This window comes from Bufo bufo, chromosome 1 (assembly GCF_905171765.1).
Source record: "Bufo bufo chromosome 1, aBufBuf1.1, whole genome shotgun sequence".
Taxonomy (NCBI): domain Eukaryota; kingdom Metazoa; phylum Chordata; class Amphibia; order Anura; family Bufonidae; genus Bufo; species Bufo bufo.
Window position 1 is genome coordinate 435,648,590 of NC_053389.1, and position 14,889 is coordinate 435,663,478.

The following is a 14,889-nucleotide window of genomic DNA, read 5'->3' on the forward strand; positions in this document are numbered from 1 at the left end:
AAAAAACATCCTGACTCTTGGTAGCGTGAATGGAGTAGTGGAACAAGCAGGTATGCAAGCTCCCTGTAATTCTCGTTTTCTCCTTCCAGCTATGGTCGCGCTAGACTCAAGAAAATTTTCTGTTGAGGTATTCATTGACTGTGGTGCAGGGTTAAACCTTATTGACTTTCTTTTTCTTCAAAATCTGGGTCTAAGTACGTGCACTTTAGAAAGGGAGATTCCAGTGTTTGCAATAGATTCTTCACCTCTTTCTCAAAGGAGTCTCACTCATATTGCACATGGAATTCAGTTGAAGGTGGGTGATTCACATGTAGAGTTTATATCTTGTTTTGTCATGAGGGATTTGCCTGCTCCTATAGTCCTAGGTTTACCGTGGTTGACAAAACATAATCCAATTATTGATTGGCAAGCAAGACAAATTATTGGTTGGGGAGAATTTTGTTCGGAGAATTGTCTTGGCACATCTATCTCTGGGGTGTCCACTGCGGTTCTACCTCAATATTTCTCAGACTTTGCGGATGTCTTTTCGGAGGGTGGGACCCAGGAATTGCCCCCTCATCGTGATTATGATTGTCCAGTTAATCTCATCCCAGGAGCTAAGTTGCCAAAGTCTCGCCTTTACAATCTTTCCCAACCTGAAAGAGAGGTCATGCGAAAGTATATCGCCGAGAGTTTGGAAAAAGGTCATATTAGGCCATCTAAGTCTCCGGTGGCAGTAGGTTTTTTCTTTGTCAAGAAAAAGTATGGATCACTGAGACCGTGTTTGCATTTTCGGGAATTAAACCATAATACGGTCCGGGATCCGTATCCCCTTCTTTTGATCTCCGACCTTTTTGATCAGATTGTTGGTGCCAGGGTGTTCTCCAAGTTGGATTTGAGAGGGGCCTACAATCTGATCAGAATCAAGGAAGGGGATGAGTGGAAGACGGCCTTCAATACGCACGAGGGTCATTTTGAGAATCTGGTTATGCCTTTTGGGTTGCCGAACACGCCAGCGGTATTTCAGCGATTCGTCAATGACATTTTTCATCACTTCGTGGGGAGGTTCGTGGTAGTTTTACTTAGGCTACTTTCACACGAGCGTTCGGGTGTCCGCTCGTGAGCTCCGTTTGAAGAGCTCACGAGCGGCCCCAAACGCATCCGTCTGGCCCTAATGCATTCTCAGTGGAGGCGGATCCACTGAGAATTCATCCGCCTGCCAGCGCTCAGCCTCCGCTCCGCTCAGTGAGCGGACACCTGAACGCTGCTTGCAGCGTTAGGGTGTCCGCCTGGCCGTGCGGAGGCGAGCGGATCCGTCCAGACTTATAATGGAAGTCAATGGGGACGGATCCGCTTGAAGATGACACTATATGGCTCAATCTTCAAGCGGATCCGTTCCCCATTGACTTTCAATGTAAAGTCTGAACGGATCCGCTCAGGCTACTTTCTGACTTAGAAAATTTTCTAAGTTATAATGCAGACGGATCCGTTCTGAACGGATGCAAACGTCTGCATTATCGGAGCGGATCCGTCTGATGAAACATCAGACGGATCCGCTCCGAACGCTAGTGTGAAAGTAGCCTTAGATGACATTTTAATTTACTCTCCTGATCTGAAGACCCATCAGGATCATGTGAGACAGGTTTTGACGATCCTTCAGGAGAATAAGTTATATGCTAAATTGGAAAAATGTGTGTTTTCTGTGCAGGAGCTTCCGTTTTTGGGATATCTGCTTTCCGACTTTGGTTTTCGTATGGACCCCGAAAAGGTCCGGGCGGTTCTGGAATGGGACCGACCAGAGAATCAGAAAGCTTTGATGCGGTTTTTGGGGTTTACTAACTATTATAGAAAATTTATTCTAAACTATTCCACCATTGTTAAACCTCTGACTGATATGACAAAGAAGGGCACTGACGTCTCTGTTTGGTCGGAGGAGGCATTGCAGCCCATTTCGACTATTAAGGAGTGTTTTGCGTCTGCTCCCATTCTGGTGCAGCCCGATGTGTCTCAACCATTCGTGGTGGAGGTGGATGCATCAGAAGTGGGGGTGGGAGCGGTGCTGTCGCAGGGCTCTTCTCCTGGCAAATGGGTACCGTGTGCTTTCTTTTCCAAGAAGCTCTCGTTTGCCGAGAGGAACTATCATGTGGGAGATAAAGAGTTGCTGGCTATAAAGTTGGCACTGTTTTTTACCAGGTTCAATTTTGTTGTTACTTTTCGTCCGGTGGTCAAAAACATCAAGGCAGATGCGTTGTCTCGCAGTTTTCCTGGGGGAGGTGATTCAGAGGATCCTGCTCCGATTTTGGCTGACGGGGTTGTGGTTTCCGCTCTGTATCCCGAATTGGAGATGGAGGTGTTGGGAGCCCAGGAGGGGGCTCCTGGTTCCTGTCCCCCAGGGAGGTTGTTTGTTCCCGAAGAACTGCGATACAAGGTTTTCAGGGAACATCACGATACTGTCCTTGCCGGACATCCTGGTGGTAAGTCCACCTGTGACCTTGTGTCCCGGAGGTTCTGGTGGCCCAGGTTACGTAGGAGCATTGAGGATTGCGTGGCAGCTTGTGAGACCTGTGCACGATCTAAGGTTGCTCATACTCGACCGGCTGGTTCACTCCTTCCTTTATCTATTCCGTCTCTTCCTTGGACGCAGTTGTCCATGGACTTTATTACGGATCTGCCGAGTTCCTCGGGGGAAAACAGTAATTTTGGTGGTAGTTGATCGTTTTAGCAAGATGACTCATTTTATATCGTTAACTAGTCTGCCTAATGCCAAGACTCTTGCGCAAATTTTGTTGACAATATCGTGAGATTGCATGGTATACCTTCGGATGTGGTTTCTGATAGGGGCATGCAGTTTGTCTCCAGGTTCTGGAGGGCGTTCTGCTCTCGGCTTGGCATTCAACTTTCATTCTCTTCGGCTTTCCATCCGCAGTTGAATGGACAGACAGAGCGTACTAATCAGAACCTGGAGACCTACTTGAGGTGCTTTGTGGCGGAGAATCAGGAGGGACTGGCCCTCATTCCTGCCCTTAGTGGAGTTTGCTTTGAATAAACCGTAGACAGGAATCCACGGGTAAGTCGCCATTTTTTGGCGCATATGGTTTTCATCCTCAGTTTGGTACCTTTTCTGGGACTAGTTCCTCTGGGATGCCAGAGGAGGAAAGGTTTTTCTTCTACCTTATCCTCTATCTGGTGGAGGATACAAGTGAATTTGGAGACGATGGGTGAGAGATATAAGCGAATGGCTGACAGGAGACGTGTGACTGGTCCGGATCTGTGTGTGGGTGATCTGGTGTGGTTGTCCACTAAAAATATTAAATTGAGAGTGCCATCTTGGAAACTGGGTCCAAGATTTATCGGCCCGTACAAAATATCTGCGCTGATCAATCCAGTAGCGTTTCGACTGGATCTTCCACAGACTTGGAGGATCCATGATGTGTTCCATAGATCTTTATTGAAAAAATATGTGAGACCAGTGGAACCATCGCCATTGCCCCCTCCTCCTGTTCTGGTCGATGGGAATTTAGAGTTCGAGATCTCCAGGATTCTTGACTCTAGAGTTCTTCGGGGTTCCCTTCAGTACCTGGTACACTGGAGGGGATACGGCCCCGAGGAGAGGATGTGGGTTCCGGCACTGGAGGTCAACGCCAGCCGACTGGTTAGGGCTTTTCACAGAGCCCACCCGGATAAGGTTGGTCCGGGGTGCCCGGAGGTCACCTGCAGAAGGGGGGGTACTGTCATGCCCTGCTCGGACGGTGTGCGGAGGTCTGTCAGATTGACAGCATGTGTCTAACCTTTTGTTTGTTTTGGAATCATGCTGGATCCGCCTTCCTTCAGGTGCTCTGGGTGGGGTCATTGGCTTAAATTGCCTTCAATCCAGAGGGCTGTGCGGGTTATAGAATTCAGTCTGGCCTTGGATTCAAGGAAGGAAGGATTGTCTGTTCCAGCTCAGATAAGTTTGGTTTCTGTTTGTGTTGTTTGCGGTCTAGGCTATTTGTGTGTCTTCTGCCCCTTCTCCCCCTTTCACCATCTCAGGGATTCTAGAGTGTTTGCAGTCCAGGCACGAGGACACATCATTGCTACCATCAAGGTCTGAATGTGGGCTTAGCAGCATAGGGAGAGAAGTCAGGGATGTGCTAGGAGGTGACCTTTCCCCAGCATCTAGCCTAGACACTTGTGTATTTGGTTGTCTGTGTATCTGAGATCATGTCCGCCGTGACACACCTGCTGTCTGCTCAGGCCCTTTGTGGAGGCCACTTTATTTGTCAGTCACCAGGACTACAGGATGGACTATGTCCTTCCACTCCTTCACATCCTGGAGCAGATGCTGATAAATCTGGCTGCCAGGGGACAGGAGACGTGGCGCCTACATCCCATGGCCATCTGACCCCACTTTGTGACTGGGCCACTGTTGACTCCTCATGCGGTTGCCCCCCCCCCCAACTCTGTGACTGGGCCACTGGGTTGACTCCTCATTCGTTTGCCACCCTCACCACTCTGTAACAGGACCACAGTGTTGACTCCTCATGCATTTGCCACCCTCACCACTCTGTGACTGGGCCACTGTGTTGACTCCTCATGCGTTTTGCCACCCTCACCACTCTGTGACTGGGCTACTGTGTTGACTCCTCATGCGGTTGCCCACCTCACCACTCTGTGACTGGGCCATTGTGCTGACTCCCTCATGGGGTTGCTACCTCCCCACTCTGTGACTGGGCCAGTGTGTTGACTCCTCAAGCAGTTGACACCCTCCCCATAATGTAACTGTGCCACTGTGTTGACGCCTCATGCAGTTGCCACCCTCCCCACTCTATGACGGGTCCACTATTGTCTTTGGAGCATCCATAAAGCCTGTATCACACAGTCCCTATTTTGCATCAGGATATGCTCATGATTTGGAAGCCAAAAGCAGGAGACGGTACAAAACACAGAAGACATGCAAACTTTACAATCACGTGTCATCTCTGTTTTGGATCCACTCCTGTTTTTATTTTGGCCTTAGCAATACTGATGGATTCCTAAAACAAATGTGAGATTGATGGGGGTCCAACTCTTGGCACCCCTGCCAATCAGCTATTTGAGGAGTCTTCAATCTTCCAGACAGCGCGCAGTCTTTTTGCTTCTCACCAAGCACAGTGATAGCACTGTGATTGGTATTGCAGCTCAGCCGCAATCACTCGGATGGGACTGGGCTGCACCTAGTGAATGATGAATGTGATGTCATATGGCCTAGGAAGAGACTGTGGCACTCACAAAGCACTGCAGCCCTCTTCATACAGAAAAAAACAACTAAAATAAAATGGGGATGGGCCCAAGTTGGGTAGACAGCCCAGGGCCTATCATGCACTTACTACGCCCCTGATCGGCAACCATCTGCTGGCCAGTACAAGTGGTTTAAAAATAGGTAACAGATAAGGTAAAAATTAGGTGACAGACTCCCTTTAACCCTTTCAGCCCCTTTCAGTTTTCGTTATCAAACTCCCTCCCTTTCCAAGGCCATAACTTTTTTATGTTTCCGTTCATATAGCCATGCAATGGCTTGTTTTTTGCAGGACAAGTTGCACTGTCTAATTCCACCATGAAAAAATTCCAAATGGGGGGAACCTGGAAAAAAAAAGCTATTCCACAACAGTTTTATGGGTTTTAACGGTGTTTCCTATACAGTAAACCTGACTTGTTACTTTCATTCTCCAGGTCAGTATGATTTCGATGATATCACATATGTATACTTGTTCTCGCATTTTAATACTGAAAAAAATAAAAAACTTTGAAAATGTTTTGTTCTTTTCGGCACCATAGTTCTGGCCCCTATAACTTTTTGTAGTTATGTGTACTGAACTGTTTGAGGGCTCATTTTTTGTGGGGTGACCTGTACTGTTCATTGATTTTAGAGTGTGTATGACTTTTGATAAAAAAAAATTGTGGGAGGTGAATCAGTCAAAAAAAAAACTACAAATCCACCATTTTACCTTTTTCCGTTTTGTCATATGGCCGTTTTCGTATGCAGCAATGCCCATGATGTTTTTTTAAATTATTGGTTAGGTATTTTTATTTTTATTTTTGATGATTTAAAAAAAAAAAAAATTATAGTTCCCATAGGGTACTATAACAAGCAATTATCAGATTGCTTCTCTCATAGACTCCAATGCATTAGTACCTGTGAGGATTTTACTATGTTCCTATGGAGCACTGCCACAAGCCGGAGCTCAATAGGAACTAATGTGCAGCAGCCTCATATCATTCAGGTACACAGGGGTTGAAGCACACACACTCCGGCTCCCCCGATCCTCGCTAGGGAGAACCAGTACACACTAAGAAGCATGCGCTTCCGGGTTTTTGTCTTGCAGATGTCATGGTCATGTTTGACCACAGCATCTGAGAAGTTAAAAGTATGCAATCAACGTTATTCTCGATTGCATACATTAGTCCTGGGTGTCTGCTGGTGCACTGCTGGTTGAGAAGGGGTTAAATCATAGCCCATTGGCTTTGTTTGAGTGTATACTGGGATTTGTGATTCCATAGTCTTATTGCTGTCTGTATTGTAATTAAGATTGAAGTGGATTCTGCATTCTGTTGCTGTTTAGGTTTTGATTTTCTACTGTCATGTTGGACAGTCAGGTCAGTTTCTGCTAGGTTTTATTCCTCTTGCCTACATTCATAGCTTCTTACCTGTACAACACTGATGTTTGTTCCATTGTCAGACTCCTTCTTCCTCATCAGTTGCCATCCTCATCCAGTTTTATGTCATCTATAGGTGATCTTATTATTCTGTATCGGTTGCCTGTCAATCTGATATGTCCTTCATATATCTTTTTTGGCAACTGTTGAGTTTTTATATCATTCTGCTCTGCATAAGTGCTGGGGGTATCTGAATACCATTATCCATAGTTAGAATTTGGGTAAGGTGATCATTTCTTTCATGCAGTACCTAAAATCGTTGTTTGTAGACAGCACATTTCCCTGAGTGAACAAGGATATACTGGTGCTTCTCACAAACAATGAATCTGCATGGGGATGAACAGCTCTACTGTGGCACAATGATCGGCAACAGGTTTATTCCTGATCATTGCCATGTGCATTGGCCCATGTAAAATAGCCCTAATACCCTTGCATACCGGGTTCCTTACTCCTCTTACATTAATACGGGTCCATTGACTAAAAGGTTCATATTCAAAACCTTTTCAATAGGGAGCCAATATGTATGTTATACTACACAGTAATAGTCATAACATTAGTCGATAGTCTTATTGAATGAAATAGTGAAAACATAGAAAATGTCAGATTATAAAACAGGTAAAATGTCACTGCTTGTTTATTTTAAGCTATATCTCATGTAGGTGGTGTCTTATCATATCATATTTACAAGGTGATTAAAGTTGCTTGTAAGCAGATTATCACATTTTACAGTATTGTTCCTGTATACATAATCAAATATCAAATACTTGGGCTGGCAGAGTCAAAGACAGCGCAAAGTAAATCTCTGTTAGACTAGACATTTGACAGCCGTAAACTTTAAGCCAAATCATTTACAAAGTGAAGAGTAAATGAATTCTTCTGTTCATGTCCTGTATATTGTTACAACAATATCAGTTTTCATAAGCATTATTGCACAATGTCTTCTTAGAAGGTTGTGTAGTTAGAACATTCTGAGTTTATAGAGGGGGGGGGGGGGCCTTGTTCATCTCACTTCTTGCTCTGGCGGACGTGTCCTGTCCTTCAATACATAAAAACAACACATTGATTGGAATAGTCACTTAGGGGGAGATTTATCAAACTGTTTTAAAGTAGAACTGGCTTAGCTGCCCATAGCAACCAATCAGATCCCACCTTTCATTTGCCAAAAGAGCTATGAAAAAAAGAAAGGTAGAATCGATTGGTTGCTATGGGCAACTAAGTCAGTTCTACTTTACACCAGTTTTATAACTCTCCCCCTTAAAGGGGTTATCCCATCTTAAATAATGGGGGCATATCGCTAGGATATGCCCCCATTGTCTGATAGGTGCGGGTCCCAACCTCTGGGACCCGCACCTACAAGGAGAAAGGAGCGAGAAAGTTGAGGAGGGCGCACGGCGCATGCGCAGCCGCCCTCCATTAATTTCTATGGAGCGGCGGAAAATAGCCGAGCTCTGGCTAGGCTATTTCCGTAGGCCCCATAGAAATTAATGGGAGCGGTTGCCGTGCATGCGCGTGCGCTCCCATTCACTTTAATGGGGAGAGGCGGGAAGCTGTGCCTGGTGGTGGACGGACCTCGGGAAACCCGGGTCCTCCAGCCACAACTCTCCCCGGCTCCGTTTCTCCTTATAGGTGTGGGTCCCAGAGGTGGGACCCGCACCTATCAGACAAGGGGGCATATCCTAGGATATGCCCCCATTGTGTAAAATGGGATAAACCCCTTTGATTTCCCCTGTGGTAGTGCTGCAGGGCAGGGTTGGGGGGTCACAGCTGAGGACACTTTTTGACCAGCTTATTGTCAAGGTAAACTTCTAGCAAATAGGGGTTGTCTAAAGTAGAAAAAGCCTTTTAATACAAAGACAATTCATGCTGGATGCAGTGTTGTTTGTGTCCAGGTCATTTATTTAAATTGGTTTAGTGCCCTGGGTCCTAATGCTCATAGTGTGTCTACTTACTGTCTAGTTTTTTCCCTGTCATATATGGTCACTTAATTTGAATTCTTTACCTTTGTTTTGAGTGGTTTAAATGGAATGTATGATACTTGCAGTAAATGCAATCAATATATACACTGAACAAAAATATAAACACAACACTTTCGGTTTTGCTCCATTTTGCATGAGCTAAACTTAAAGATCTAAAACATTTTCTACAGACACAAAGACCCATTACTGTCAAATATTGTTCACAAATCTATCTAAATCTGTGTTATTTAGCACTTCTCCTTTGCCGAGGATAATCCCATCCCACCTCACAGGTGTGGCATATCAAGGTGCTGATTAGACAGCATGAGTATGCACAGGTGTGCCTTAGACTGCCCACAATAAAGGCCACTCTGAAATATGCACAGTTTTGCCTTACTGGGGGATGGGTCATAAAACCAATCAGTATCTTGTGTGGCCACCATTTGCCTCACACAGTGCAACACATCTCCGTTGCATACAGTAGATCAGTGTTGTTGATTGTGGCCTGTGGAATGTTGGTCACTCCTCTTCATTAGCTTTGGCGAAGTGCATGAATATTGGTAGGACTGGAACACGCTGTCGTATACGCCCAAACTGCTCAATTGGTTGACATGTCCGGGGAGTATGCTGGGCCATTGCAAGAACTGGTATGTTTTTCAGCTTCGAGGAATTGTGTACAGATCCTTGCAATCATGGGGGCCGTGCATTATCATGCTGCAACATGAGGTGATGGTCGTGGATGAATGGCACAACAATGGGCCTCAGGATCTCGTCACTGTATCTCTGTGCATTCAAAATGCCATCAATAAAATGCACCTGTGTTCGTTGTCCATAACATACGCCTGCCCGTACCATAACCCCACCGCCACCATGGGCCACTCGATCCACAACGTTGACATCAGCAAACCACTTACCCATACAATGCCACACACGCTGTCTGCCATCTGCCCTGAACAGTGAAAACCGGGACTCATCCGTGAACAGAACGCCTCTCCAACGTGCCAGACGCCTTCGAATGTGAGCATTTGCCCACTCAAGTCGGTTACGACGACGAACTGCAGTCAGGTCCAGACCCTGATGAGGACGACGAGCATGCAGATGAGCTTCCCTGAGACGGTTTCTGACAGTTTGTGCAGAAATTCTTTAGCTATGCAAACCGATTGTTGCTGCAGCTGTCCGGGTGGCTGGTCTCAGACGATCATGGAGGTGAACATGCTGGATATGAAGGTCCTTGGCTGGTGTGGTTACACGTGGTCTGCGGTTGTGAGGCCGGTTGGATGTACTGCCAAATTCTCTTAAACACCTTCGGAGATGGCTTATGTTAGAGAAATGAACATTCATTGCACGGACAACAGCTCTGGTAGATATTCCCGCAGTCAGCATGCCAATTGCACGCTCCCTCAAACATTGCGACATCTGTGGCATTGTGCTGTGTGATCAAACTGCACATTTCAGAGTGGCCTTTTATTGTGGGCAAGTCTAAGGCACACCTGTGCAATATTCATGCTGTCTAATCAGCACCTTGATATGCCACATCTGTGGAGGTCATGATGGATCATCTCGGCAAAGGAGAAGTGCTCACTAACACAGATTTAGACAGATTTGTGAACAATATTTGAGAGTAACGGGTCATAGAAACATAGAATGTGTGGGCAGATAAGAACCATTTGGCCCATCTAATCTGCCCAATATACTGAATACTATGAATAGCCCCTGGCCGCAATCTTATATGAAGTGTGGCCTTATGCCTATCCCATGCATGCTTAAACTCCTTCACTGCAGCTACTACTTCTGCAGGAAGGCTATTCCATGAATCGCACTACTCTCTCAGTAAAGTATTACTTTTAAACCTTTGGCCCCTCTAATTTAAAACAGTGTCCTCTTTGTAGCAGTTTTTCTTCTTTTAAATATTCTCTCCTCTTTTACCTCGTTTATTCCCTTTATGTATTTAAAGTTTCTATCATTTCCCCTCTGTCTCGTCTTTCTTCCAAGCTATACATGTTAAGGTCCTTTAATCTGTTTCCTGGTAAGTTTTATCCTGCAATCTATGTACTAGTTTAGTAGCTCTTCTTTGAACTCTCTCCAAAGTATCAATATCCTTCTGGAGATATTGTCTCAAGTACTGAGCACAATACTCCAAATGAGGTCTCACTAGTGGCTCTGTAGAGGCGCATGAGCAGCCTCCCTCTTTCTACTGGTATGCCTCTCCCTATACACCCAAGCATTCTGCTAGCATTTCCTACTGCACTATTACATTGTCTGCCTACCTTTAAGTCTTCTGAAATAATGACCCCTAAATCGCCTTTCCTCAGATACTGAGGTTAGGACTGTATCCCTATTTTATATTCTGCTCTTGGGTTTTTTACGCCCCAGGTGGGCATTATCTTGCACTTATCAACATTAAATTTTAGTTGCCAGATTTTTGACCATTCCTCTAGTTTTCCCAAATCGTTTTTTCCATTAGGTGTATCCGCTCCATGGAACATCACCCTGTTAGACAAATCTTTTTTCTGGTGTCATCAGCAAAAAGACACACCTTGACCATCGAGGCCTTCTGCAATTTCGCTGATAAAGACATTTAACAATATGGGTCCCAGAACAGATTCCGCTGAGGTAGCCCCACTGGTAACAAGACGCATGGTCTGAATATACTCCATTGACTACAACCCTCTGTTGTCAGTCCCTAAGCCACTCTGCCTAATCCATTCAACAATATGGGAGTCCAAGCACAAAGACTGCAGATTTATTGATAAGCTTTCTATGTGGGACAGTATCAAAAGCCTTACTAAAGTCTAGATAAGCGATGTCTACCTCCCGCCATCTATTATTTTAGTCACCCAATCAAAAAAAATCAATAAGATAGTTTGACATGATCACCCTGAAGTAAAGCCATGCTGTTTTTCATCTTTCAATCCATGGGATTTTAGATGTTTTCGCACAATCCTCTCCTTAAGTATGGTTTCCATTAATTTCCCCACTATTTAAGTCAGGCTTACTGGCCTATAGTTGCTCGATTCCTCCCTACTACCTTTCTTGTGAATGGGCACAACATTTGCTAATTTTCATCTTCTGGGACGACCCCTTTTACCAGTGATTGGTTAAATAAATCTGTTAATGGTTTTGCTAGTTCACCGCTAGACTCTTTTAATAGCTTTGGTGTATCCCATCAGGTCCCTGTGACTTATTTGTATTAATTTTAGACAGCTGACTTAGAACCTCTTCCTCTGTAAAGACACATGCATCAAAAGATTCATTAGGTCTTCCTTCCTAACTGAGGTCCTTTTCCTTCATTTTCATTTGTAAAAACTGAACAGAAGTATTCATTGAGGCAGTCAGCTAGTTCTTTATCTTCTTCCATATACCTTCCTTCTTTTGTTGTTAATTTGTTAATTCCTTGTTTTAGTTTTCCTTTATGTATCTTAGGAATGTCTTATCGCCTTTTTTTCACTGACTGAACAATTTCTCTTCTGCCTGTGCTTTAGAAGCTCTTATAACTTGCTTGGCCTCTCTCTGCTAATCTTATAATTTTGCCTGTCATGCTCGTTTTGTTTAATAATTACTAAATGCTATCTTTTGTTTTTAATGATTTTGGCCACTTCTGCTGAGTCCTTTATTTGCTTTTACTGACAAGGCCTAATGCAATTATCAGTTGCCTTCAATAGTGCCACTTTAAGTAGTCCCATTCTCCCTGGACTCCATTGAAACTGTTCCAATCTGATAGGGACTCGTATACCACTAATCTAATTTTAGAAAGTCTGTTTTTCTAAAATCTAAAACTTTTGTTTTTGTGTGGTGTGACTCAGTCACTGTATATATAGTAAACCACACTGACTGGTGATCACTAGATCCCAATTTTTCCCCCTACAGTAATATCAGATACCAAATTCCCATTTGTGATACTAAATCTAAAATGGCCTCCTTCCGGGTTGGCTCCTCAACTACTTGCTGTAAGGATAATCCCAGTAGGGAATTTAGAATATCGTGTACTCCTGGCAGAAACTAGCTATTTTGGTTTTCCAGTTTACCATCAGGAAGATTAAAGTACTCCATAATGATAACTTCCCCTTTCAATGTCATTTTATCTATTTCCTCAACTAGTAGATCATCTAGTTCTTTGACTTGGCTAGGTGGTCTATATATCACACCTACACGAGTTACCTTATGATTATCAAGCTGCAAGGTAACCCAAACTGACTCTAAATTGGTCTTGCTAACTTGTATTAAATTAGATTTTATGCTATCTTTCACATACAGGGCCACCCCTCCCCCTTTCTTGCCTTCTCTGTCATTACTCCCTTTGAATCATATCTCAGTAACAGGCCACTAAATCTATATTCTCAGATGCCATTATAGACTCAAGTTCATTGGATCTTATTCCCTAAACTGCGGTGCATTTGTAGACAAGACTCTGAGCTTGTCATTTCTTAACCTATGTGCTACTGGCATCTTCTGGCATTGTTCTGGGGGGGGGGGGGGGGGGTAGTCGGACTGCTGGATTATCACTCTTTTGCCCCCCTTTCCTAGTTTAAATGCTTCTTTGCAAATACTTTGAACTGTTCACTGAGGACATTCGTTCCCTTGAGAGAAAGATGCAAAACCATCTTTCTTGTACAGTCTTTTCCATTCCAACGAGAGCTAACATGAGACACAAAGCCAACCACTTGGTTCAGACACCATTCACCAAGACATACATTGAATTCAGTTGATGCAACCTCCCGTATACCATTTCCAAGTGTGTGAAAAGCTTCCTTCACCGTCGGGACATGTCTTCTATCAACAACTCTCAGTCTACCAGAACCTGCAGTAACCCATCTTTCATTTCTAGGGGGCCTCTGTGGCCAGTGGCATTGCAACATTCCCAGCCTAAGTTTGTTTAACAGTTAATTTACAAAACTCAGATTTCAAAAATGCAATTTCCTGCTGCATTATGGGTAGCTGTCTCCCGATTCAGACAGGCATCCAAACCTCTGAAGAGTTGAACCTGAAATAAAAGCACAACAATACCCTGCACTGAACCAGGTCTGCCATTTTAAAGAGGGGAAAGATTTTAAACAAACAAATCTTACTTTTTAGATTGTATCCCACCTCCAGAAAACCTCCTAAATATCTCAGATGCACTTAGTAATGCTGCACTTTGAGAATGCTGCAAGCTATAATTAGACAAGCTAATACTATTACACACACACTCCCACAAAAGCTCCTCCCCCCAACAACACATTTACAGCTTAATCACCTATCTCATTTGCAATCAGAACAATAGCAAGAACCTGTCTAACAAATTCCTTACCTGCCTTGAAACACAGTGTCTGAGTATCCACCAAAAATGTTTAAGATGCAAAATAGGAGCAAAAACCGAAAGTGTTGCGTTTATATTTTTGTTCAGTGTATATAAAAAAACAACAACATTTTATTGTGAACATTTTTAATTATATTTATTTTAATTATTTTAATTATATTTTGTCAATGGGGAAAAAACTGATCAGGATGCATAAGTATGTATCTGTTCTCATTTGTTGTGCTTTGGTGTCGTTTTGGTGTTGCAAAACGGAACAAACCAGATTCCGGCATGAAACGTCCATTAGACTGACATTGAGGTTGTCATAGGAATGAATAGACAAACTGGCCTTCCTGCCTTTCCATTCTCCTACTCGTTATAGGAGCAAAAAAAATGGAAAGGACGGATTCGGCACATAACTGAGCCGAACGGAGCCCCATGGGCCCCATAGACTATAATGGGGTCCGCTTTAGGTTTCCACCCAGAGGAAGATTTTTGAAGCGGAGATAAAAATCCTGCATGCACTACTTTAGTCTCCGCTCCAAAAACATCTTTCTGAGCGTAAACCTAACAGACCCTATTATAGTCTATGGGGTCCGTAGGCTCCGTTCGGCTCAGTTATGTGCCGAATCTGTCCTTTCCGTTTTCCTGCTCCTATAACGGAGTAGGAGAACGGAAAGGCTGAACGCTGATGTGAACTCAGCCTTTCTCTCAAATACAGTCACCTTTAAGAGGATTACCTTCACTGGAATTTACATAATTTTTTTAATGTTTTTGTGGGATGTTCTGTAGTTTTTTTCTAATTCTCTGCCACTTGACCTGTGCCTGTTAACTGCAGTGACCCTGAGGCTGCCTGCCTTGACTTCGGGACTTTATTTAGGATTTGCACAAACTCTGCCTATTCAGACCTCTGCCTGTTTCCTTAATACGTGTATAGCTTGATCCCTTGGCGCTTGGCTCTGGTGATCCCTGTGGGTGAGCAGCCAACCACTCAGTTTGGGTTGGCAC